Source organism: Ovis aries, chromosome 9 (genome assembly GCF_016772045.2).
Source record: "Ovis aries strain OAR_USU_Benz2616 breed Rambouillet chromosome 9, ARS-UI_Ramb_v3.0, whole genome shotgun sequence".
NCBI classification, from domain to species: Eukaryota; Metazoa; Chordata; class Mammalia; order Artiodactyla; family Bovidae; genus Ovis; species Ovis aries.
The window spans coordinates 36,140,618-36,165,236 of record NC_056062.1 but is presented as its reverse complement, the minus strand read 5'-3'; the positions used below and the strand labels follow the sequence as shown (position 1 = coordinate 36,165,236).

The 24,619-nt window shown below is 45.7% G+C and overlaps 1 protein-coding gene across 12 annotated transcripts in view; it reads right to left on the bottom strand.

Moving 5' to 3' along the window:
- The window catches only part of LYN (LYN proto-oncogene, Src family tyrosine kinase), a 109,281-nt gene that overhangs the window by 71,206 nt on the left and 13,456 nt on the right, over window positions 1-24,619 (bottom strand). For 3 of the 12 annotated variants that reach the window (XM_060419899.1, XM_060419902.1, XM_042253796.1), the window contains one exon: window positions 6,636-6,759. The exons of 7 other annotated variants lie outside the window; for them this stretch is intronic. The gene's annotated coding sequence lies outside the window, so the exon portion shown is untranslated. Of the gene's footprint in view, window positions 1-795; window positions 1,133-6,635; window positions 6,760-24,619 lie in introns of those variants that run through there. 2 more of the 12 variants (XM_012183364.3, XM_012183365.3) reach the window with 1 other exon arrangement.

Here is a 24,619-nt window from a genome sequence, read left to right as displayed (position 1 = left end):
ACTGAGCGACTGAACTGAACTGATACAGTAGTTTGCAGTCAGAAGCAATTCTGTAGGTAGATCCCATTATTTTTATTAGCCACAATCTATCTGGTTTATAATAGATCAACAAACGTTAGTTCCCCAAATCATTTTCGTTTCAGACAAATCCGGACCATGGCAGCCGCCTATTCACTCAGTCTGTGACCATTCAAACAATCTGGGCTGAAATCTCAACTCAGTCATTTCTCCCAGATGAAGGTGCCAAGAGCTTTAGGATGACGAAATTTGGGTCCAACCTGACTCCTGTATTTCTTGAGAGCCAAACAAACACTTAATTGAACTTCATCCTACTCATCTGTAACACGCAGATAACACTACTCCTTCAAGGGTTATTGGGAGGATTAAACACAAGAGCATATGTTAATCCCTCTGCCTCAAAACAGTGAACAATGCATTACTTCCCATTTTCTCTCCCCATCCCCCCAAACAGGGAGAGCCAGATTATAGAGAAGAAAGGCTCATGGGACCTTTGGCACAAACAAAACTGCTAAATAAAAATCACTAGGGAGTCTTTACAAGTGTAGGTTTCACCAACTAAAGTGTTACAGTTTGCACAGCACCGCAGACAGGCCTCTAAGGCACCCCACACTCAGCCCCATCCCAGACTTTTGTTCTCTTCCCTGAGATGGAAGCGGGCCAGATTACAGAACCCTCCCCACTCACACAGGGCTCCCCTCACTGAGCTGCTCAAGCCTCTCACTGTCTTACAGCCCCCACTCACCCATCTGACAGACAAACGAGCTCTGTACTTACAGGTCTTTCTTTTTCAACTGGCTTTGGGTCTCTCCTCTGATTTGTCACCAAAAGAGTAAAAGCCTGAAGAATTCTATTCTTGGCTTCCGGGTGTGGTTGGCTGAAGGACCCAGAGGACTAAGGGGCAAACAGCGGGGACACAGTTCAGTCCCCCGGTCCTTCACTCCCCAGGTTTACATCGAATGAAAAGGCAGCTTTGGTGCTTCAGACTCCAACGCCCAAGCCTGCAGCCTCAGCTACCATGTCCAGAGTTCCTCCTACAAGCAGCCGTTCTCTGCCTATCACCCATCCACCTCCGGGAAGCCCTCCAGCCAGCCTCACGCTGAGCTGGAGACTCAGACGGGCACAGCAGGCCTTTCAAGCAGCCCCAGGAGGAGGAAGTTTCTTGTTCCCACGGGCCTGGGTTTTTCTCTTTTGGGTCTGTTTTCTCTTTCTGAAACCAGGAAGCTCAATTTGCCTAATGGTTAAACCCAAAAGGATTACAGATTTTTTTTCTGTAAGAACCCGCAGTCCCATGGTCCATCCCTCCTGGTAATAAGCAATCCGTTTCCAAACCATCCCGACACAGGGGGGCTTTCTGTTCTCCCCAGGGAAGACTCTTTCATGCCACTATTTGGATGAAAAGTACAACATTTACAGAGCATTCATATTTTTGTTTTCCCCTCTCACCAAAATGCTAAAAGTGCAACCACTGAATTACATCTCAATTCCCTAAAGAGACAAAACCTAACTCTTTCTTTTCTCCCTGTCTCTGTTTCTTTCTCTGCTTTTAACCAAACTGCTTTTAGGTTCAGACTCTCACACTTAGATCCCTCACATTTCCGTTCATTAGCCCTGAACGCCCAGCGACTTCTGCTTTTCTTGCTGTAATTGAGGTTCTCCTTCTCGCCTATGTTTTTTGCTAAAAATGTGCCCTCCCTTAGTAACACAGCCAAACCTTCAGCAATCCTTCCTTGTGCCATCAGCTCCCCTGGTTTTAACCTCTAGGCAAGGGAGTAGGGGGCCTCACCCATGGCCCCAAGTGGCCCCAAGAGGGAACCATGGAGAAGAGGGTGTCACTCAGGATCAGAGAGCTGTGGCTGAATGTATGACTGTTGAGCTGCTGGTCGATCTTGGGAAGTCATTTACTTCCCCCATCCTCAGTGGACTTACTGGGAAACGGGGCCACTGCCCACTACCCGCAGGGCACCTGCTTTGGGAGGGCTCTTGTCAACATCACTTAAGTGTGCTTACTCACAACTGCCTGATTCTTCCCAAAGAATCCTTTCTACATGAATCACTCAATTCTTTTGTTTAAAAGAAACGTTTTATTTCGTATTGGAGTATAGCTGATTAACAATACTGTCATAGACTCAAGTGGACAGCAAAGGGACTCAGCCATACATATAATGTATCCACTCTCCCCCAAACTCCCCTTGCATCCACGCTGTCACATAACACTGAGCAGAGCTCCTTGCGCTGTACGGTAGGTCCTTGTTGGTTATCCATTTTAAATACACTAGTCTGTACATGTCCATCCCAAACTCCCTAGCTACTGCTTCCCCTCATCACCCGTAAGTGTTGCTCAATTCTTTTAAACATATTGTCAGCTGTGCTGGTGGCAGGAGTACATCCTGTGTTTGCTCTATCACTGTGTTTATTCAGGCCACAATTCCTTTATTATTATTATTATTGGAGTTTAGTTAAACTTGACAACGTTGCCTTAGTTTCTGTTGTACAGCAGTGACTCAGCCATACGTATGCACATATCCTCCCTCTGTCAGCACAGCGCGCTCAGTGGAGTTCCCTGCGCTGTACAGCAGGTTCTTGTTATTTATTTTCTGTGATTATCTGTAAGGCCCACTTAGGCCTTGATTCTTCTTCTAGGTCCTTGTTAAACCTTTCTTGCATCTTCTCAGTCCTTGTCTCTAGGCTATTTATCTGTGATTCCATTTTGACTTCAAGATTTTGGATCATTTTCACTATCAATATTCGGAATTCCTTCTCAGGTAGATTCCCTACTTCTTCCTCTTTTGTTTGGTTTGGTGGGCAACTCTCCTGTTCCTTTACCTGCTGAGTATTCCTCTGTCTCTTCATCTTGGTTATATTGCTGCGTTTGGGGTGGCCTTTTTATATTCTGGTAATTTGTGGAGATCTCTTTATTGTGGAGCTTCCTCACTGTGGGTGGGGTTCTATCAGTGGCTTGTCAAGGTTTCCTGGCTAGGGAGGCTTGTGTTGGAGTTCTGGTGGGTGGAGCTGGGTTTCTTCTCTCTGTTTTTGAAGACAATGGTCTGCTTTTCTGGTTGCCTGATGTCCTCTGCCAGCCTACAGAAGTTGTTTTGTGGAGTTTGCTCGGAGTTGAAATATTCTTTTGAGGAATTTGTGAGGGAGAAAGTAGTCTTCCCGTCCTATTCCTCCGCCATCTTTTCTGAATCCTAGGCCTTGATTCTTAACCTGAGCTAGGCATTCAATACCATGGGGCTTTAGGGAAAACACAAGCTCCGGTTCCATGCCAGACCAGGCTCTCTGAGAGTCAGGCCTGGGCATCAGTATTTTAAAATCTCCACAGGTGAACAAGTAACTCTAAAACTTTTTAAATCATTCCTTTTTAAAAAAGATTTTCTAGATGCATACCATTTTTGAAGTCTTTATTGAATTTGTTACAATATTGCTTCTGTTTCATGTTTTGTTTTTTTGGCCCCAAGGCATGTGGTATCTTACTTATCCCACCCTGGATGGAACCTCAACTCCTTGCATTGGATGGCGGAATCTTAACTACTGGACCGCCAGGGGGGTCTCCACCTCTAAGAGTTTTAGGTGGTGGTGAGTGTGATGCAGAAAAAGCAGGGTAACAGGAGGTGAGGGAGGGGACGGTTGGTGAGCAAAGTCTGGGTGAGAACATGTTCATGGCGAGGACCCCACGGAAGGGAACAGAACCACTGAGCCCCATATGTGGATCAGAGACGGAGTGGGCAGAGGGCTGGGCTGCCCAGCATCCGAAGTGGGAGGTCTCGAGATGTCCTTGTCCCTAGCACCGCAGACTTGCTTACTCAGCCCTTCCTTTGGCTCAGGGCAGTTTTGTGTAAGACCTCAGCTTCCTTGCAATATTTCCTCCTTTCTGCTTATGCTGTGGCCAGAGCAGGTTTCCATGGGAACCCAAAGACCTACTAATGCCACAGGTTATCTAGTTTAGACTCATCTTATTTGTGGAGCCATAGCTGACAAATTCCAATCAGGGAATCTGGGGGGAACCGAGTACAGCGACCACCACTGAGGATCCCGGACGCACTATTCCTTTACCTGGTCTAGACAGCCACTGTCTCCTCATTCACAGTACTCGTGGGTCAAACAAAATGTCCCCATTTCCAGCTCAAATTCCATGCACCTGGGGTCACTGTCACTTGCTGAATCTACCGTAAGAGACACAGGAGCTGCAGACACCTTCCAGACATGGGCCTCCCCTCAAGGAGCACTCTTTTCTTCCCTTCTTTCTTCAGTTCATGTCACCAGCTCCTCCTCCTCCACTTTCTCAACAAGTTTGACACAATATCATTAGCGTATCCAGTGGTAAAAATGTTTGAAGAGCAACTGCAAAAGAATGACTCTTGCTGATCGCAGCATGCTCAGTCACTTCAGCACAGCTGCCCCTTTGCGACCCCACAGACTGTAGCCTACCAGGCTCCTCTCTCTATGGAATTACCCGGTCAAGAATACTGGAGTGGGATGTCATTTCGTCCTCCAGGGGATCTTTCCCACCCAGGGATCAAACCTGTTTTCCTGCATTGACAGGCAGGTTCTTTACCACTGGGAAAGTCATCTGGGAAGCCTGTCATCATTCCAAATGAACAGAAACCTGGTCTTTTATTTTTCTGTCTGTGTACACACACACACACACACACACACACACACATACACACAGACTTCCCTTGGGGGCTCAGACAGTAAAGAATCTGTCTGCAATGCACGAAACCTAAGTTGGATCCCTGGGTTGGGGAGAATCCCCATGGACAGAGGATCCTGGGGGGCTACAGTCCATGGGGTCAGAGAGAGTCAGACATAACTGAGTGACTAAGCACGGCATGTCCACACACATACACACAGTGTTGCCATCCCCACATCTCTAGGTCAGTGTGTGCTTGTCCCTCAGGGGTGGGGCATCGTGACATGCAGGACATGATGAGGGGTTTACACCTTCCTTCACATCTGAAGGAGTCAGAAGTCAGCATCAAAGGTAGGACACCCACCTAGAACCCCTGTTCCAATGGAACCATCTCCACTGCTCTGGGATCTGTACCTTGCACACACACCCTCCCAGAGTGGCATCAGGTCTGGAAATAAGGCATAAACCTTTCAAAATCACCCCTAGTAATCTGACAAAGTCCAGGAGAAGCACAAAATTTACCCTGAAAAGTACTATTTTTATTTTTTAACTTTTTGTTTTATATTGGAGTATAGCCCTGAATATTCATTGGCAGGACTGATGCTGAAGCTAAAGCTCCAATACTTTGGCCATCTGATGTGAAGAGCTGACTCACTGGAAAAGACACAAATGCTGGGAAAGATTGAAGGCAGGAGGAGAAAGGGACTACAGGGGACAGGATGGTTGGATGGCATTACTGATTCAATGGACGTGAGTTTGAGCAAACTCTGGGAGGTAGTGAAGGAGAGGGAAGCCTGGTGTGCTACAGTCCATGGGGTCACAAAGAGTCGGACACGACTTAGTGACTAAAGAACAAAGAGCTGATTAATAGTGTTGTGACAGTTTCAGGTGAACAGTGAAGGGACGTAGTCATATATATACCTGTGTCCATTCTTCCCTGCGCTTCCCTGGTGGCCCACAATGTGGGAGACCTGGATTCGATTCCTGAGTTGGGAAGATCCCCTAGAGAAGGGAAAGGCTACCAACTCCAGTATTCTGGCCTGAGAATTCCATGGACTGCACAGTCCATGGGTTGCAAAGAGTCGGACATGACTGAGTGACTTTCACATTCTTCCCTGAACCATCTGAACTCACCTGAACCCCTGTCTCATCCAGGCTGCCACACAACCCTGAGTAGAGTGAAAAGCACTATATTTTTAAGTGAGAAAACAGCATATCATGGGAAACACAACCTCATCAGTTCCAATTTACTGGTTTCAAAGCTAATATCTATGGAACTCTTACTGTGTACTTGGTACTGTGTCAAGTTCTTTACATGGATTATTTCATTCGAACCTTAGAACAGTCTTTCAGATACTATAATATTATCTCCATTTAACAGATGAGAAATTTGAGGCTTTGGCAGGTAAAGTAACTCCTCCAAGGTGACAGAGATAGTAAGCCTCGGAGCCCTAGTTGACTTGCTTGCGCTCAGGTCAGCACCACTTGCCCCCAAAACCCCGAGAGTCCACACGTGGGAGCATGCTGTGCAACTGAGGACCACTGTGCCCCATCACCCACCCAGAACGGCTGCCCTCTGTGCATGGGTAAGACTGGCTGTTGGATGCTGACAGGTAGAGGGTTTCTTAGCAGGTGGGGTGAGCTGTTGGAAAAGGGAAACAGGACCACAAGGGGTGAGCTTGGCAGAGGGCAGGAGAAGGAAGGAATGATTACAGAATATACCTCTGAGGGCAGAAACTGGCAGATAGAAACATCTATTTAAGAAACGTAACAAATCCCCCGACCCCCTAACCCCCGACACTTTACAGACAACAGAGTCAACATTTCTGAGCTGGGGAGACTTAAGTCATCTAGACCAGCAACTTCAGCATCTCCTGGGAAATGGGTTACAAACACCGCTTCCCAGCTGGAATTGGGGCATCACTGTCTTGTCAGTAAAACAGGGAGGCTGCGCTAGTCAATCAGTGGTTCTGGACCTTACCACAGGTGTTAAGGATCGCTGGAGGTTCTCTCAGATCCAGACTGCTGGTTCCACCCCGAGAGGGGCTGTTTCTCTGGGGGTAGAGGGCAGGGGGTTGGCGTTTCTACCTAGCCCATGTCCAGAACTGCAAAACAAAATCGTGAAGATGGGGCAAAGGACAGTAAGGGCTACAGTGGAAAGCAGGCAGCAACCAGTTCTAAAATTCAGAGAATTTAGAGATCTTGGACCACTGCAATGCAGTGCAATGGAAACTGAAATGAGAAGACAACTTTCAAAAGGAAGAGCAGATAACAGATGAGGCTTCAAGACGAAGCACAGCCTCAGTCATCAACCCCGCGTTAATGTGTGTTATTATAGAATGGATCTTTTACATTTAATTAACAAACCCATCTGGCTTCCCAGGTGGCACAGTGGTAAAGAATCCACCTGCCAGTGCAGGAGACACAGGTTCAATCCTTGGTTTGGGAAAATCCTCTGGAGAAGGGAATGGAAACCCACTCCAGTATTCTTGCCTGGGAAATCCCACGGACAGAGGAGCCTGGCAGGGGGGCTATAGTCCATGGAGGTGCAAAGAGTAGGGCACAACTTACTGACTGAGCGCACACACACACCCATCTGAACTCCCCCTCTACGTGGATGTCATTCACTCCTCCTAATTCCAAGCAGGGGAAACCTCGGGCAACAGAGGGTTGAAGCCCCTCCCTAGGCTGGCAGCCCAGGACCCCCCGACACCAACCCACTGTCATTGCTCACCTCCTCCACCTTTCTTTCAAACTGGGTTCCCACGTTACAAACACAATGAACAAGGTCGGGGAGTGAAAAAAACACCCTAGCATTTTCCTTGGTCTTTCTCCCTTCACCAAGTAGGTGAATCTACTGGCTTTTGTTCTGAGATGGTGTTTTCTCACGTCTGGAAGGGAGAGTGGGGCGGGTGCAGCGGAGGGACGAGGAACACAGCTCACACGGAGACGCAGATGTGTGGGCTCCCTGCAGAATCTGGAAGACACCCCAGGGCTTGGGCTGGTGCCTGGACGCCTCAGCTGGTCCAAGCAGCGCCCAAATCAAGGCTGCTGGTTGTGCCAACCCACCTGCAGGGCCCCTACCGCCCTGAGACCCAAGGGACCAAAGCCTCTCACACGTGGAGACTGGAACATTCTGGCTTTTTCTTCTCTACTCTGACTTGAAGGGAATATTCGCTCCCTGAGGTATGGGATCATCCCAGCAGGTTTCATGTTAATACTTCAGATGCTTCTAGGGAGCAGAGGGCTGGCCTCCCGGGGGCTCACTGTGCTCTCTGTGCCTCACACTCCCACCAGAGCTGAGTTTGAAACTCTCCACCCTGGCTTTCAGCCCTCTCGTTTCCCCTCTACCCCAACCCACAGCCCATCCGCCATGCTGCACGGCGCTCTTCCAGGTCTCTTTCCAAAAACAACTGCAGCTCTCTGCCGTTTCCTCGTTCCTCACACGATAGAGCTTGGCAAGACTCTTCCTTCACAGCAGCCTACATTCCTGGTTCCACAAGCTGCTCACCTCACCCCACCCACCCTAAGGACCAGCTCCATGGGAACCCCACACCTGAGGGCCCCATTCTCCTCTAACCATCACACCTGCTCCTTCTTGGAATAACAACCCTCCCCCCATCCACCCCACCAGCCCATAAGCAACCTCCTCCTTCTGGTTTCAAATGAACCATTTCAAATGCCTCGTCCTGCGTGCAAAGCTGTCCGGAGCTACCAGGCAGAACTGACCGTCCCTCCTGGCTCATGTCTCGTCCACACAGCACCGTCAGTGCCCAGGATGCTTTCAAGCCCATCGGCAGACATTCAACAAACTCTGATGAACTGTGTAACTAATGAGACCACTTATGTGCCATTATTTCTCCTCCAATCTCTCAAAAGGCTCTTTCACTCACATCTTCAAGACAGTTGGAATTCAACGATTGTATTTTATTTTAAAAATTATTTATTTATTTATTAACTGTGCTGGGTCTCTGCTGCTGCGTGAGGGCTTTCTCTAGCTGCGGCGAGCAGGGGCGATTCTTTGTAAAGGTGCCTGGGCTTCTCATCGTGGTGGCTTTCCTTGTTGAGGAGCACAGGCTCTAGGTGTGGGCTCAGTAGTTAGCTGTGCTCGGGTTAGGTTAGCCAGAAGCATGTGGGATCTTCCCGGACCAAGGATGGAACTCTTGTCTCCTGCATTGACAGGTGGATTCTTTACCACTGAGTCACCAGGGAAGTCCTCAATGACTAATAATTATTTCACTCAAGCCAGTGTTTTCCAGATTTGCCAGCCCACGAAAATGGCTGGCGTATTTGTTAAAAATACAAATTCCTGGACCCTGCCCTAGGCAGACCACTGAATTCAAATCTATGTGAAGCAAGTGAGCATTCATAACAAACATTACAGGTGATTCTCCAGGTTTGACTTAGGGGACATTCTGTCCCCCAGTGGAAGCCGAGCAACTTTGGAAATGGAACAACAGCAATAAGCCTTATTGACTGGCCGTACGGAATTTCTGGTAAAATTGTTTTACTAAAAGATTTAAGTAGAAGGGGTGGAGAAAAAGACAGAGTCGTGGCATATGTCCAGTTTTCACTTTTCCAAAACATTCTCTGGGGCCATTTTACATCCAAACCCTCTGTAATCAAAATATTTATTTAATCAAGTGGCTTCACCCTATAGAAAAATAAAGTCAAGGAGAATGAACTTTTTACAAGGACCATTTTAAAATAAATCTTAATATTTGTAGTCCAATTTTTAAAAAAATGTATCTTTTTAATCAGGAAATGCAATGTCACAACAGTGCTTGTACACACTTGTTTTTTCTTCATAAAAATAGAAATGAGAAGGCTAAAATTCTTATTTGGGCTAAAATTTCAGAAAATACTTCAGTGTAGCCATGCAGTTAGTTGTAATGTTTGTTTGGTTGTCAAGTCGAGTCTGACTCTTGTGACCCCATGGACTGTAGCCCACCAGGCTCCACTGTCCCGGCAAGAATGCTGGAGTAGATTGACATTTCTTCCTCCAAGGGACCCTCCCAACCCAGGAATCAAACCCACGTCTCCTGCATTGACAGGTGGATTCTTTACCACTGAGCCACCTGGGAAGCCCAATTGTAATGTTAGACATTACAGTTGTAATGTTTGGTATAATTGTAATGTTGGATTTTATAAAAGCTGTGACTAAGACACTTCTGCACCCAGTTAATTTTGCCTGTCCTCGGTTGTCCACATAACCACTTCATTGCAAAAACTGTCCTATTTGTCCTGTTTCATTATGCCTATCGATGGATCCTTAAAGACATTGCAAAAGAGGCGCACAGAAATGTTACACAAGGAACTATTAATAGAAATAGTCTGTAGCCCAGTTCCCAGGAAGCACATTTCTGTTTTCCCACCATTTCCCTTAGTAGCAGCTTGAAAGTGTGCAAGTATTAGTTGCTCAGGCATGTCTGACTCTTTATGACCCCAAGGACTATAGCCCACCAGGCTCCTCCGTCCTTTGGATTCTCCAGGCAAGAATACTGGAGTGGGTTGCCATTCCCTTCTCTAGGGGATCTAAATGTTTATTTAGAAAATAGCTTGTCCCAGTCACCTGTGTCCTGGACTGCTTTTCTCTATTCCTTTGGAGCAGAGAACACAAGATGGGTCGGGGGAGGAGGAAGGGGAGACAGTTGGAGGGGTGGGCCTGTACAGAGAAGCGGGACAATTCATGAAATGTCCATGTTTTCCTGTTTACACGCCCTTAGACAAGGCTCGTCAGTATCACAACACACACACTTCCCGCCCCATCTTCTCCAGCCCAGGTTAGGGCCTCCCAGGTGCTGGGGTTGGAGACCCAGAAGTCATCTTGTACTCCTTTGTCTCACTCCCCAGATCCAGCTCATCAGTAAGGCCTCCCCATGGACATCCACTGCCCATTCTCAGTCTGACCTCCCGGCTCCAGCCCCATAGCCTCCCACTGCCAGAGAAAACGCAGGATATCCAGCAACACCGGCATTTCACGAAACAGCCAATCATTGTTTAGCATAAGTGTGTCCCGAACATTGCATGAGATATACTAAAAATTCATTACATGCCTGAAATCCAAGTGTAACCTGGGCATTCTCTATTTGTATTTGTTAAATCTGGCAACTCTCTCTAGGGCTTCCCAGATAGTACTAGTGGTAAAGAACCTGCCCGCCAATGCAAGAAACGAGAGAATTTGGTTCAATCCCTGGGTTCGGAAGATCCCCTGCAGTAGGAAATGGCAACCCACTCCAGTATTCTTGCCTGGGATATACCATGGGCAAAGGAGACTGGCGGGCTACAGTCCATGGAGTCACAAAGAGTCAGACACAACTCGGCAACTAAATTAGGCACTAAGACATATTGCTGATGAATGAATGAATGAGTTTCCTGTCTGTAAAACGAGATTTCCTTACATTGTAAGCAGTCTTCACTGCAGCATGTCCAACTTTCATAATAATATGTTGACATCCCCAGACAACCTTTTCTGCCCCAAACTCAGACTTTTCCTCTCAAACAGTGAATGCACATTCCTGCCTGTTGCATGGTGCTACTGCCTGCCCTCCAAGTTCAGAGTCACCAGGAGCTCCGTCCCAGCCCCAACAGGTGATAGATGGGACAGTGTGTTATTCGAGTGTTTCATTATATTTTAAAGTGATAATTTTAAAGATGTAGTAGGAAGCTAAAAGTCCAAGGTGTTGATATGAATGCTAGGAAAAGACACGATGAAAATTACAAGGTAGGTTGAAAGCAGGAACTCTTCAGTCTTAAGCAAAACACTCTTTTCAGTGTAAGCTGGTTGCATTTTCTGGTGAAGAAAATGCATGCAATTGAGACCATGGACGGAAATGCTGAACACATATTGAAAACTGCGTCTGAACAGGATTATGCCGTTTTGAAATGGTACAAACTGTTCAGCTGTCCGGGAATGGAAGCCCTTATCACACACTCTATTTCTGGCTTTGGGATTCCGGAGAGGAAGAAGGGCCTGCAGGGGACCATCTGTGACTCAGCTGAGAAGCAAGGCAGCCAGGTCCTCCCACTGCAGCATGCAAAGACCCCTCCCCTTATTTTACAATCCTTCTGATTCCTGGCAATTGTTGGAGTTTCTGAAGAAGAAAAACATGAGGTCTTAGTTTGGACTTTTCTGAGCTGCTGGAGGAATGGCTTATTTGCAGTTGTCCAGGCCCTTTGGGCTGGGTAGATAGGCAACCTGAAGGCGGGCCAGGAAACCACAGGACAAGGAGGAAGGGAAGTGCTGAAGGCCCATGTCGGGTGGGAGAGCCTGAGAGTTGACTTCAGCAAGAAGGAACAAGAGACATGAATGCACACGCTAACCAGAAGTAGTGGTTCCAGGAAACCGTGCAAAAGGCTCCCCAGTTCAAGACTCTAAATCACACGTGGTTTCTTGAGCCATTTAACAGATGTAGCACTGTTTTCTTTGAGAAAGCCTTGGAAAGGTACCAGGGTTCGTGCTGACACAAGGACCACTAGGCGTTCAGCACACGTTCAAGGGAGCCTTCCTCACGCGGATGACGGCGGAGGGCGATGAGCAGGACTATCTCGACCCTCGGGAGCTCTCGGTCAGTGGAGAAGCAAGCAAGTCTGTGCTGATGTGGAGGGCACAGGTGTCCAGCAGAGCAGTGTCCACCGCTCTTGGGAGCTGCAGCAGGAAGCAGATGGCCCTGTGTGTCCAGACATTTGAGGCCAACACCTCAGTTACAGCTGAACTGACCTCACCACATGACAGCGTTTTTAGTGTGCTTTTCTTACTGAGGCAAAATATAGAGTCTCCTGGAGACGAACGGTGGTGAGGGTTGCAGGACAGTGTGAATGTTTTTAATGTCACAGGATACTTAACAGTGGTTAAGAGGGACTTCTCTGGTGGTTCAGCAGTTAGGACTCTGCACTTTTACTGCCAAGGGAGCAGGTTCCATCCCTGGTCAGGGAACTAAGACCCTGCAAGCCAAGCTGTTGTGGCCAGAAATTTTTTAACAACAAAAAAAATTAAAATGGTTAAGACAGTAAATGTTGTGTTAGGTATACCACAATAAAAAAAAAGAAGAAAAATAAATTTTAATTATTCACGCCCCCCGCCCCCGCCAAAAGCTATAGAGTAAAATGCACAGATCTTAAATGCTCTGTGAGATCAATTTTTTGATAATGTCTCCACCCACAATCCCAGCTTCCAAAGCAAGATGTAGAACAGCCATGTTCTGTGTGGACACAACCTCAGCACCCTTTGGTCCACTTCTAAGTCACCTCTTCCCCATGACCACTGTTTGTGACCTTCTGAGAAACAAGATCAGACAGTATGTATTTCTTTCTGTCTGACTTATCAGTCCTTCCCTTAATATGATGTTTTGGAGATTCAACCAGTCATTGTTGGAGCAGTGTCTTTTTTTTTTTGGTTTGAGTAGTCTTATTTTATGAATACATCATCCAGCTTTATTGAATCACTTTCTGATAATGAATATTTGTTTTATGTACAGGGTTTTTTATTTTATGTACATATTATGAAAAGAATTGCTATATACATCACTGTACACATCTTTTTGTGGACGTGCGTCTTCATCCCTCTTGCATAAATACCCAGAAGTAGAAAGGCTTGCCTGTGAGGCATTTGTATGTGGAATTTTATAATAAACCACTGAATGGCTTCCTGCAGTGGCTGGATCATTTCCACTCCAGTCTCCCCACACCCTTGCCTTCGACAGCATACTGTGATTGTCAGTGATTTTTTTTTTTTTTTAATGGACCCTAATCGCTCATGGAACCAAAGTGAATGATGCCAGAAAAGGGTAACAGCTTTCAGCCAGGGCTACTAGTTTCCTAGAAGTTTGTTCCTTCCCTCAAGAAGAGAGGGCCAGCACCCCAAGCTAGAGTTTGAATGGGGTTCCTTTCTTTTCTTTCCTTTTCTTAACAAACCATTTTCACATACTCTTTCACAACCAATCCTGATAAGAAATTCTAACAGATGGTGAAAGAGCAGCTCGGAGATGCGGTAATTTGCCCAGAGCTCACAGGGTAAATCTCACCACCCTGGTCCTCTGCCTGAACAAGCACCACGTCTCTGAGACTTAGGTCAATCTGGATGTTAAAAAAAAAAAAGAAAGAAAAACTTGTGAACGAGCTACAACAGCACTATGCTACTTCCTGGCTCCTACATGGACTTCCTTTCTCACTCATGGGTCGCTTTGACAGAACCTTGCTCTATAGAGGTCACGAGCGACCCTCAAACCTTGGAGTCCTGGGGAGAGGGGAGTGGTCCCCTCGTGCAAGGGAGATGCTCAGAAGCGGGAGGAGCTCTGTGTACTCACACACCTCACAACACAACCAGGACTTGCTGTGTTGGAGGCTGAGGCTCTCCCAGCAGGTAGAGTATCCCACCCCACCCTCAAGCTTCTGGAGTATGTGGGGGGAGACTGAAGGCACAGGCTTTCTAAACCCAGGAGACACACCATCCTCCTAACTGGTGCCCAATGTGTTGGCCCCTTCTCTAGGGACAGGGAGCTATTCCACACATCTCAGCTCTCAAGACATTTGACATTCAGGTGGGAACTGACCAGATGTTAATAAGACATCTGAATTCACTGATCTGAACTTCAATCCATAATAGCCCCAACATCCTCAACGGCTGGATCTGGTGAAGTGGTTCAACCTTGGTACACAAGCAGGGTCTCGAGGAGAGTGCTAAAAAGCACCAGTGGGGACTTTTCTGGCGGTCCAGTAGTTAAGACTTCACCTTCCAGTGCAGTCTGCACGGGTTCAGTCCTTGGTCAGAGGGCTAAGAGCCCATATGCCTCTCAGCCAAAACACCAAAACATAAAACAGAAGCAATATTGTAGCAAATTCAATGAACTATTTTAAAAATGGTCCACATCCAAAAAATCTTTAAAAAAGAATAAAAAGCACCCATGCCTGGGTCCTCCACTATCCCCCTTTTATTAGCTGGGGTGTAGCTTGGGCCCAGGGAGAATTAAATTGCTCCCCCATTGACTCCAGTGAGCAGCCAGGGCTGAGAACCACTAGAAAAACCCTATATTTTTGACTTTCACCTGCTCTGAAAAAGACTTTACAGTCCAATGGTGTTGGGATCCTTTTATCAGATACTGAACTCCACTTCAGAACAGAAATCATAGTAATAGACAGGCCACGTGTGTGGTTGTGCTGTATTCAGTTGCTCAGTCATGTCTGACTCTTTGCAACCCTAGCAACGACAGGCTTCTCTGTCCACAGGATTCTCCATGCAAGTACACTAGAGTGGGTTGCCATGCCCTCCTCCAGGGATCTTTTCAACCCAGGGATCGAACCCGCATCTCCTGCATTACAGGCGGATTCTTTATTGCTGAGCCACTGGGGAAGCCCAGATGGGCTATGTGGAAGTGAAAGTCGCTCAGTTGTCTCCAACTCTTTGAGACCCCATGGCCTATACAATCCATGGAATTCTCCAGGGCAGAATACGGGACTGGGTAGCTGTTCCCTTCTCCAGGGGATCTTCCCAACCCAGCGATAGAACCCAGATCTCCCACATTGCAGGGGCATTCTTTACCAGTTGAACCACAAGGGAAGCCTGAGAATACTGGGGTGGGTAGCCTATCCCTTCTTCAGCAGATCTTCCCAACCCAGGAATTGAATCAGGGTCTCCTGCATTGCAGGCATATTCTTTACCAACTGAGCTATCAGGGAAGCACAAAGCAAAACTCGTTCAGTCGTGTCCAACTCTTCGCAACCCCTTGAACTATACAGTCCATGGAATTCTCCAGGCTAGAATACTGGAGTGGGTAGCCTTTCCTTTCTCCAGCGAATCTTTCTGACCCAGGAATCAAACCCAGGTCTCCTGCACTGCAGGTAGATTCTTCACCAACTGAGCTATCAGGGAAGCCAAGGCAGGCCACAGATGGTTTCATTTCAGATGTCCTGCTGGCTAGCTGCTACAAAAACCATCTCATATTGCATTACAATTTCATGCTCTTGTGCAAGAGTGGACATTGGAATTTATCTACCACCAACCTAACCCCATACCTGAACTCAAATAAGAAAAAAAAAAAAGCTCAGCATGGGGGCAAAAAAAAGCACTGATTAATAAATGGAGCCCACTATTAAAAATTTGCTGGTGCAGCAAAATTGACTTTCCTATCACAATTTGTCTTCTGTGAACTTAATTTTTATTCTAGAAACCTGTTAATTTTTAATTTTATTCTATGAACTTTATTTTGTTCTACCTGGCCCCAAATGGAAAGTTATTTAGTCCTGGATTTGGTTATACTCTAACCACAAGAAAATGGTAGTATTTGCAAAGTATTAACTTTGGGGCATATTTTATGAAAAATATTAATTCACTTATACTTATCTCAGATTTATTTACTATAAAACTATCACTATCATTTTCCTTTAATTCAAGAGTCCTTCTACCTTATAGGCTATAATCAATGCTCAGAGAATGAATGTTTATGAAAAGCAGAGCTACTTCAAGTTTCAAACCTCAAAATCTACATAAACAACAAAATAGCTTAAGTTCTATATAAATGAACAATAAACTAATCATGACTTATAAATGATGAAGTCTCAATAAACCCAGTGAATTCAGATTATACTATCAACACAGAAATAGAAAGAACTTACAGTAAAGAGCAGCTTCCTAGGAAATAACTTTTCTCCTGACCTTAAAGGTAAAACTTAGAACAGCAGAAAATTACCAACCAGTTCATTTCACGAAACATTGGCAGTCAAAAACATCAGAAGCATAGTTAACCCTTGAACAGGGTGGGGCTAAGGGTGCTGTCCCCTTGGAAAGGAAAATCCAAGGACACCTCTACAGTCAGCTCTGGTTTACCACATCCACAGATTCAACCAAGGCAGATCGTAGTACTGTAGTATTTACTAATGAAAGAAATCCAGGTATAAGTGGACACATGCAATTCAAACCCATGTTGTTCAAGGGTCAACTGTAATTCAATTCATTATTCTTCTATTATTGGGGTTTATTGCATATTTTTAAATTTTATCTCACAGGTCTGGCATACGGGAACCTCAGTCAATTTCACTGGGAAGCTTTCCTAGTGGCTCAATGGTAAAGAATCCACCTAACAGTGCAGGGGACAAGGGTTTGATCCCTGGCCCGGGAAGACCCCACATACTGCAGTGCAGCTAGGTTCGTGTACTGCAACTGAGCCTGCGTTCTGGAGCCTGAGAGCCGCAACAAGAGAAGCCACCAAAGTGAGACGCTCTCTCACTGCAACTAGAGACTAGTTGAAACTAGAGAGAAAAGCCTGTGCAGCAAGTAAAACCCAGCAGAGCCAAAAACAAATAATTTTCACTGTTCCCCATAAGCTCACAATTGTTCTCTTGAAAACTTGAAAGAAACAGTCAAACAAGGGCTGCATCTAACATCTGGTCTACCGTCTGCATAAACACAGTGAGACATTTTTTAAATGACAACACATCATCACTCACTCATTCAGCTTTTCTCACCCTAGACTCAATCCCATGTCTATCCAGGAATGAGCCCATTATGACCCTGGGGTAGTTTATTACCCAAGTCACAGTCCTAATGCCCTTTCTGGCTTAGGTTCTTCTCATCTGTTTACATTTGGTTGAACCAGGAACTGCAATTAGACAAAGAACTAGCACAAACTACTCAGCAAGGAGTTCTTTCCTCTGCATGCTGCCCAGCCTCCAAAAGATCTCAAGCAAGTGGCTAGTCCTGGACGGAGCAGAGGTTCTACAGCCCAGAGGTTCTTACACGACCAGCAGCGGGTCCAAACTGTCAGTCAATTTTGTTTATTTCAGTGTATGACTCATGTTGCTTCTGGATAGGCATCAAAAATATGGACACAAGACTCCTCCAGCTCTACCCTCCTGCCCACAGAAAGCACAGATGAGACACAACCTCTGCTAATGCCCAGCCTTCAGGTACCATATTTGGAGACTATTTGTCCTGGAAAATCCCCAGAAGTGGTTCCAGCCAGGCCACAAGGTAGACCAAAAGAGGATCCTGTAGGGGCCCAAGAATGAACACAAGGACTGATGTGGAGATTAAACAGCAATGTTTATGTTAACATCAAGGTCAAAACACTTCATCAAGACCACAGAAAATTAGGATTTTACTTCAAGAGTCACCTGGCACCCCAGGAATGGAAGGAAATCTAGGGATCCTAATACATTTTCCCTTTTAAAGAAAGTTTAAGTCTCATCCACTTTCCTTTTCATTTATTTTTGGAGAACAATCATTCAGAAATGGAAACAGCCCATCGAGGAACCTTAGAGAGACAGCAAGCAAAGGGTAACCAAGTGCTGAATGCAGACACTGTCCAGAGGGTTGACACACTTCCCAGGGAATAAATCGGTTTAGCCGAGGCTTAACCATAGATGATCTTGAATTCATCCTTGCAAATGCCACAAGAAACAGAGGAAGGTAGTGAGCCAAGGATGGATGTATGACTCACCAGATCCATATTCTTTGCCTTTTATCTAGCCCTTTGCCATTAGTAATCTATTAACTACAATCTTAATAACTTTTCAAAGTCCAAGGCTTTGTAGCTGCATTTTAAAGAGGTGTGGTAACATAAGATATTGCTTCATTAGGAAGAAAAACACAAGCTAGATGAGTACTTAGCAAAAGAAAAATATGAGGGAACTATGAAGAAAAGGCTAATCCAATCATGACTCAATCTTAGCTACAAAACAACTGATTTGCTTTGCGTGGCCAGCAGAGGAAAATCATTTCTTTCCCAACAAATGGTAACCAGGACACTAGAGAGAAATGGAGTCACCAGCTGAAGTTAATGCATATAAAATCAACTGGCTTTATCCTAATCACACTTAAGCTCTCGATTTAATGTTCATATTTTCAGCTCAATTTCAATATTTCAATTTTATTTGTCTTTGCAAGTTGTGATCATAGTAAGAATGACACCAAACTGTCAGAACTGAGGGCTCTCTCTTGCTTTGGCTGGTTGTGCGTGTCTGGGTTTTTTTCTCCCTCAAGTCAAGAGGTTGCATGTTGGAATCGCACAGCTATAGAGTTGGCCTTAGAAGTCAGATTTCCAGGATTCAAATTCGAGCTCTACCCCATAGAGATGTGACATTGAGCAAGTTAATTAACCTTCAATTATCCACCAAAAAAGGGGATGATAACTGTACCGATTTCATAAGGTTGTTGTGAGGATTAAGTGAATAAAAACTTAGCAATGTTTAGAATAATGGATGATGTACAGTCTGTGCCCAGTAAATGTCCCCGAGCTGTATTTATTATTGATCTCTCAGGAAGAGTTGCATTCCTGTGTTTGCTTTCAAGTTAATGTATAAAGTCAACTTGATAAACTATCCAGGATATTACCTTACACATATTATAACCATGATTTTTTTTAAAAAAAAATAACCTTTCAAAGTTAAATAAAACACATCAGCCTGGGAGTCGAGCTGTCTCATATTCCATTTACTTAGTAACCAAAGAAGAAAGTGGACTTCCCAGGTAGCTTAGTGGGTAAGGAACACACCTACCAATGCAGGAAACACAGAAGACCGAGCTGGATCCCTGGGTCGGGCAGAGTCCCTGCAGGAGGGCATGGCAACCCACTCCAGTACTCTTGCCTGGAGAATCCCAGGGACAGAGGAGCCTGGTGGGCTATAATCCATGGGGCCACAAAGAGCTGGACATGACTGAGTGACGGAGCACGCATACATGTCAAGGAGAAGGTATTTATTATCTCTAAGCCTTGGTCTCCTTAACAATACCAAGAATATCAATAACAAGCCTTGTAAGGATGGTCATCTAACAGAGGACACACACTTAATACATGACTGCTCTTTTTATTATATTTTCTGTAAAAGGTAATTATGGCCTGATACAAAAGTCTGGCAAGTAATAACAGTGCTGGCATCATTGTAAGATTCTTCTGGGAAATCCCTGGCGGTCCAGTGGTTAGGACTTGGCACTTTCACTGCCCCGGCCCAGGTTCCAGCCCTGATCAGGAAACCAAGATCCTGCAAAAGTGCGTGTTAGTTGCTCAGTCATGTCCACCTCTTTGCGACCCCATGGACTGTTACCCAACAGGCTACTCTGTCCATGGGATTCTCCAGGGAAGAATACTGAAGTGGGTTGCCATTTCCTTCTCCAGGAGATCTCTCCCACCCAGGGACTGAACCCAGGTCACCTGCATTGCAGGCAGATTCTTTACCATCTGAGCCACCAGAGAAACCCAAAAGCCTGTGGCCAAAAAGAAAGAAAGAAAAAAAGATTCTTCCAGTTAAGAAGGAAACTGGCTTTCATTTTGCCAATTTAACTACTGTGCCCGAACTAATCACTCTCAGCTCCTTTTCTCCTTGGGCCTTGGACATCAGTCTCCTCCACCGAATGAAAGTTCAGAGTGGATTCCCAAGCTCACCTTGACCTTGTCTTTAGTAAGACAGTCTGAATTTTGGGACCTGTGAGCTAGAGAGGCCCTTTAGGTCCCTATAGAGCCCAGGCAGCATGGAAAATGTAAATCATCTGGTGTGGTCTCTCCTCTGTCCATCACTCATCCAAACATTTTCTCCCTTTCAGCCACACATGGTGTTTCTGAGCTTGAACAAACACTTCCAAATGCACTTCGGGCTCAAGTCCTAGCGCGCACCTAAGTTCAGACGACCACAACCCTCTCAAAATCTCTGCAGCCACTTCCATATTGTTGCACAGAATCAGCTCCCCAAAACCTATTATGGCTAAAAAAAAATGATCACTTGAACGAAAAGAAAAGCAAATATGAAATATTTGTTAGGTCTCTATTATGTTTCAAGTACATCCATGCAAATAAACACAGCTGAACTTCAAAAGACCTTCTGTTATGAACTGTCACCTAACAGACGGCCACAGGGAGACGTGGAGAAGTCAGACGACTTGGTCGAGATGACACCTTTGACAGGGAGGACTCACACTTGTGAAGGTGCAGCCAGGCCATGTGACCTGTCCTCTGTCTGTCCCACCCACAGGACATTCCTCCTCTCACAAAGAAGAGGAAGCACTGACTCAAATGACCCCATCTTCCTTGATGTCAGTGACAGCCTGAGAGAGGCAATGGCCTTAACTGCTCTCCAGGTGAGGAGCCTGGGCTCATGGACGCTGCTGCCCAAAGGAAACTCGGGAGTTAAGAGCAGGGCCATCTCCCCTGAGGCAGCAGGGTTGGGGGAGCGGGCAGCAGAATTTCGTATTTGTTCAGTTGCTAAGGCATGTCCGATTCTTTGTGATTGAACGGACTGCAGCATGCCAGGCATCCCTGTCCTTCACCACCTCCTGGAGTTTGCTCACACTCATGTCCATTGAGTCAGTGATGCCATCCAACCATCTCATCCTCTGTCGCTCCCTTCTCCTCTTCAATCTCCTCCCTTTTCCTCCCTTCTTCTCTTCAATCTTCCATAGCATCAGGGTCTTTTCCAAATAATCAGCTCTTCACATCAGGTGGCCAAAGTAGCAGAACTTCAGCTTCAGTCCTTCCAGTGAATATTCAGGGTTGATCTCCTTTAGGATTGACGGGTTTGATCTCTTGCTGTCCAAGAGTCTTCTCCAGCAACACGATTTGAAAGCCTCAGGTCTTCGGCACTCAGCCTTCTTTATGGTTTAGCTCTCACATCTGTTCAGCAGCAGTGCAAATGCCCAGAGTTCACCCCTAGAATCTATAGCTCAGCTTCCCAAGGTCTGCTCCTTAGTAACTTTCATCCAGGTTGAATAACACCGCCCTGTACCATCTTGGAGGATTCTTCTGGAGAGGACTTTTACTCTTCTGGGGTAGGAGATTTAAAGAAAATAAGTACTACGAGTATCCTTCTGCTCCACAGACACCTCAAGGTCATCCTGGAGCAACGCGGTTCTCAGAAGCTGCTAGGTTGTTGCCAACACACACCATAGGTAAGGAAGCTGGCTAAACTGCTTTTCCATCTTTTCTTTTTTTTATTCTCAACTGAGGAATGCACTTCTTCCCTGGAAAACTGGCCAGTCCCCTTGCTAATCCTCCTCTCCCTCCATCCCCACCTTCCCTTCCGGTTCCAATTCTTGTGGATCATCCAGAGGTGAAAACACAGACGCCAAACATCAGCAACTGCAGCTGGAGGAAGATGAACCTGGGGCTGGAGCTGTGGGCAGTCTAACCCTGGGCTCAGCAACCGCCCCAGCGTGGGGTCATTCCCAGCCTTGACCTCTGGACCACAACCGTGACTTCTTCGCAGGAAGATGGGTAACTCTGTACTCTGCTACCTGACTGTATTCCTCATATTTCATGTGAAATAGACAGTTACATTCTTCAGCCCACTTTAAAAAACATTTTAACTTCCTCAGCATTTATGGAACAATTCTGCTATTGAAAGGTGATGGATGGGAGGGCAAGTTGTAGGCCTGCACATTCGTGACCAGGGAGCATCTGAGAAATGTTTCCGAATCATGAACAGATGAACATTACTTCATGCGTTAATGCATCCTGCAGGTCAAACGACAGGGCTCTCTCACTTCCAACCAAAATAAATGTCAAAACTACAAGAAGCGGAACAGTCAGTCAGTCACAGGGTGCTGTGTTCCTTCACATCAGAAAAACGAGTCCCCTTTTATGAGGACTCTCATAACTGAATTCACAAAGCCAGTTGGCACTTTCAAATGTCTGTGTGCACAGCAGGATGTTTGATTACTTGTGGGTCACTGGAAACCACCCTTATCACACCCACATTTCCACATTTGCATTTATACATTTACTGAGCGATGCAGAGATGGGTAGAAAAACAAGCTATATATGGTAAGTGCTATCTAATTTTACTAACTAATGGTTGGATAAACAGGTATTTAAATAAGACTCTGATCAAACCCACAGTGTGAGAATTTTGGCAGCTGAATATCCAGGGTATAAAACCTGACCAGGACCTGCCCTCTATCCTGCTGAACTGCAGTCATGCCTGTGCCAGCCAAACCCACAGCTTGAAAACTTGTTCATCTGCCAAGCCAAATGGCTTTGTGCTGCTCTTCAGTGTCTTACACTTTATTGTGAAAAAGCCAACATGGGAAACTAAACCAAAACTTGAAGCAGGAAGGCAGATGCCTTTGAGGAGAGAAAGCAGTATGCATCGGGGGAGGCACCCGGAGATGCTGGTTGTGTGCATCGTTCTGCTTCTTGATCTGGGGTGGGGGTTACAGGAGGATCTGCTTTGAGCTAGGTTTGCCATTTCCTTCTCCAGGGCAACTTCTAGACCCAGGGATCAAACCTGGGTCTCCTGCATCGCAGGCAGATTCTTTACTATCTGAGCCACCAGGGAAGCCCTAGGCTTGTCTGTGTTTTGGTATTTTGCTCCATATACATTATACTTACCTTAAAAGAAAAAAAAAAAAAAAAAAACAAAAAAAAACAAACAAAAAACAACTCTACGCTGGGAAAGTTTTTTTTAAAAAAAACCTCTTCACATGTATTAAGAAATCCACTGAAAATATTCTTTCCTGTTATGTAATTTGGAATTGAGGGTCTGTGGCTAGAAATAACATAACTATCAAATTAGAAATTGCCTTTTAGAGCCATCCATTTCACCTTTTCTAAAAGGCCCTGAAAGAAAGTCGCTTAGCTTGTCCTTGTGTGTGTTAGTCGCTGAGCTATGTCCAACTCTTGGGAAACAATGGACTGTAGCCTGCTAGGCTCCTCTGTCCACGGAATTCTCCAGGCTAGAATATTGGAATGGGTAGCCATCCCCTTTTCCAGGGATCGAACCCAGGTCTCCTGCGTTGCAGGCAGATTCTTTACCAGCTGAGTCACCAGAGAAGCCCATGCTTATAAGCTTCTAACTTGTTTCCAGACCACCCTCATCTATTAATATTTGTACACAGTTCTGCTTACCAGGGGCTTCCCTGGTGGTTCAGACAGTAAAGAATCTGCCTCCAACACAGGAGACATGGGTTCAGCCCCTGTGCTGGAAAGATCCCCTGGAGAAGGAAACAGCTACTCACTCCAGTATTCTTGCCTGGAGAATTCCATGGACATAGGAGCCTGGTGGGCTACAGTCTATGTGGTTGTAAAAAGTTGGGCACAACTGAGCAACTTTTACTTTTCTGATTACCAAGTTAACTTAAAAATTTTTTTTTATTTTTAAAAGTCTTTTTATTGAATACTGACTCTTTGTTTAGTCTTTTTATTGCTTTTTTTTTTTTAATGTTTTGGTTTTAGGGCCATGAGTCATGTGGGACCTCAGCTCCCTGACCAAGGTCAAACCCACACTCTGCATTGGAAGGCAGAGTCTTAACCATTGGATCCCCAGAGAAGTTCAACAACTTTTTAACAATGTATTAAAACACACATAACAAAATTAACATCTTAGCATCCTTAACTGTACAAATAAGTGCCTACGTAGTCTTGTGTGACCGTTATCATGCATCTCTAGAACTCTTTTCATCTTACAACGCTGAGATTCCAGGTCCATCAAACAACTTCTTTTCTACTTCCCCCGCCCCTGGCAAACACCATTCTATTTCCTGTCTCTATGAATTAGATTTCTAACCAAACCAGTCAATCCTAAAGGAAATCAGTTCAGTTCAGTCGCTCAGTCGTGTCCGACTCTTTGCGACCCCATGAACCGCAGCACGCCAGGCCTCCCTGTCCATTACCAACCCCCAGAGTTCACCCAAACCCATGTCCATTGAATCGGTGATGTCATCCAACCATCTCATCCTCTGTCATCCCTTTCTCCTCCTGCCCTCAATCTTTCCCAGCATCAGGTGCACAAAGTACTGGAGTTTCAGCTTCAACATCAGTCCTTCCAATGAACACCCAGAACTGATCTCCTTTAGGATGGACTGGTTGGGTCTCCTTGCAGTCCAAGGGACTCTCAAGAGTCTTCTCCAATACCACAGTTCAAAAGCATCAATTCTTCAGCACTCAGCTTTCTTTATAGTCCAACTCTCACAACCATACACGACCACTGGAAAAACCATAGCCTTGACTAGATGGACCTTTGTTGACAATGTCTCTGTTTTTTAAT